A 2134-nucleotide genomic window follows, 5' to 3' on the forward strand; every position below is an offset into this window, starting at 1 on the left:
TTATGGGTAAAGATGTGCAACCTCTGTAGAGTGTAAAACTAGTATACTAGTTGTGCTCATGGTCATGAGCAGCTCGGACACTCACATGATTAAATTATGGAACTTAAACTCAATTTGTCATATGCATTGCATCGCAGGTGATGTTGTTAATTTTGTTCTACTACTTAATTGGGTTGGTATTTACTTATACTTAGTAATTGCTAATAAATTTTTTACCAACTTTAAAAGCAATGCTCAGCTACAACCATCCTCTTTGGTAAGCCTTACACTTCACCTGAGCTCCCAGTTTTGGCGAGTTCATGCACATTGTTCCCCACAACTTGTTGAGCTATTAACGCATGTGAGCTCACTCTTGCTGTCTCACACCCCCACAGGTTAAGAACAGGTACCGCAGGATGAGGCGCATGGAGGATGTTATGACGAGTTCGTGAGAGGTCTAGGCCGTCGTCTCCCAGTCAACTTTGGGTTGCTGGACCGTTGTCTCCTTATAATGTAATTATTTATTTTGTACAGAACTCCGATTATATAGTAAAGATGTGACATTCGATCATGTGCCATGATTCATCATATGTGTGAGACATGGTCCCAGCACACCTGGTGATTATGTTCGCGCCCGGGTCTTGGTGCCCCGAAACCCGGGTGTGACAGAAATGAACACTAAGGATGAAGCTGATGAGGATGGCGCTAACATTGATTTAAACTCACAAGGGAAAGGAAAACCTGTTGTTCTAAAGACCTCCACACAGTGTTCTTAAGGCGCCTAGGCGAGCAAGTGCACCAGCCAACCGCCTTAGCGCCTAGGCAGCGCCTAGGCGCGTATGGCGAGCAAGGCGGCCAGTTTTGCCCGGGCGCCTGGACGCCTACGTGTCGCCTAGGCGACGCCTTAAGAACACTACCTCCACAAGACAAGTGAGCAATATGTTCTCTGCTCATCAGGGTCATGTCTTCTGCTATTATTTTTATGTGTTCATCAGCTGATTGTAGTTCAGTTTCTAAATTTGTACTTTTTCTTCTCTACCCATCTATCAGCTAGGAACTTGTGAGATGATATTATTGATAAGGATTACAGCACACATGGATATGTGAACTTAAGGTCTGAAGGTGGGTTATTGGGCATACCTTCTTTTCAACTCATATTTTAATTCATATTTTCTCGGCCTTCTGGCTAAAATCAAGTGTAGTTTCAGTTCTTATTAGCTTAATATCTGGCATGTAGGCCATATTAGTTGTTTGAAGAACAAATTTAATCGTGAAAAAGTACAGTATCCACAATGCACAGGCTCATAGTCCTACATTGCAAAGGCTTATATATTGGTAAGAAAATAATCAATATTTACTTATGTGTATAGTTGAATGATCTATGAATGTGTAATGCTGCCAATAAAGTTACTTTAACATCTCTGTTTGCTCATATAGTTATGAATGTGCAATGCTGCAAATAGAGTTAGTTTAACATCTCTATTTGCTCATATAGTTGCCCCTAATTGTTTCATTTTAACGTTCACCTACATTTCTTGATTATGCAACAACCTTCATGTCTTCAATACTTGAATACATGTTACATGCATGTGTTCTAGAATTTCTGCATAAATGGGATGACTGTCTACCCTTGGCAGAATTTTTGTATAATAACAGTTATCAAGAAAGCATCAAGATGGCACCCTTCGAAGCATTATATGGACGACGGTGCCGTACCCCCTTGAATTGGTCTGAACCAGGATAAAGGTGGTTTTTCAGGCCTGATATGGTGAAAGATATGGAAGAAAAGGTCCAACGAATCATACATAACTTGAAAGAAGCACAAGCTCGACAAAAGAGTTATGCAGACAAATGACGCCAACCCTTGTACTTTCAAGTCAAAGATTATGTGTACCTGAAAGTATCACCAATGAAGGGCGTGACTCGTTTCCGATTCTTGAACAATGTGGGCCAGTGGCATACCGACTCTAACTACCCGAAACACTGTCTGCAGTGCACAATGTGTTCCATGTATCCCAATTGAAGAAGTGCCTTCGGGTTCCTGATCAAACCATTGATGTGGTGGATGTTACCTTGGAACCAGACTTAACATATTCAGAACATCCCATTCGAGTCCTTGATCAAAAGGACAGGGTCACCCGAAGAAGAGTTCTCA

The 2134-nt window shown here is 41.5% G+C and overlaps 1 pseudogene; it reads left to right on the plus strand.

The window, feature by feature from the left end:
- The first annotated feature begins 1145 nt into the window (after positions 1-1145).
- Positions 1146-1247, plus strand: LOC111591465 (uncharacterized; annotated as a pseudogene).
- Positions 1248-2134: the final 887 nt, after the last annotated feature.

The sequence above is a fragment of the Zea mays genome, chromosome 4, assembly GCF_902167145.1.
Source record: "Zea mays cultivar B73 chromosome 4, Zm-B73-REFERENCE-NAM-5.0, whole genome shotgun sequence".
Lineage (NCBI taxonomy): Eukaryota > Viridiplantae > Streptophyta > Magnoliopsida > Poales > Poaceae > Zea > Zea mays.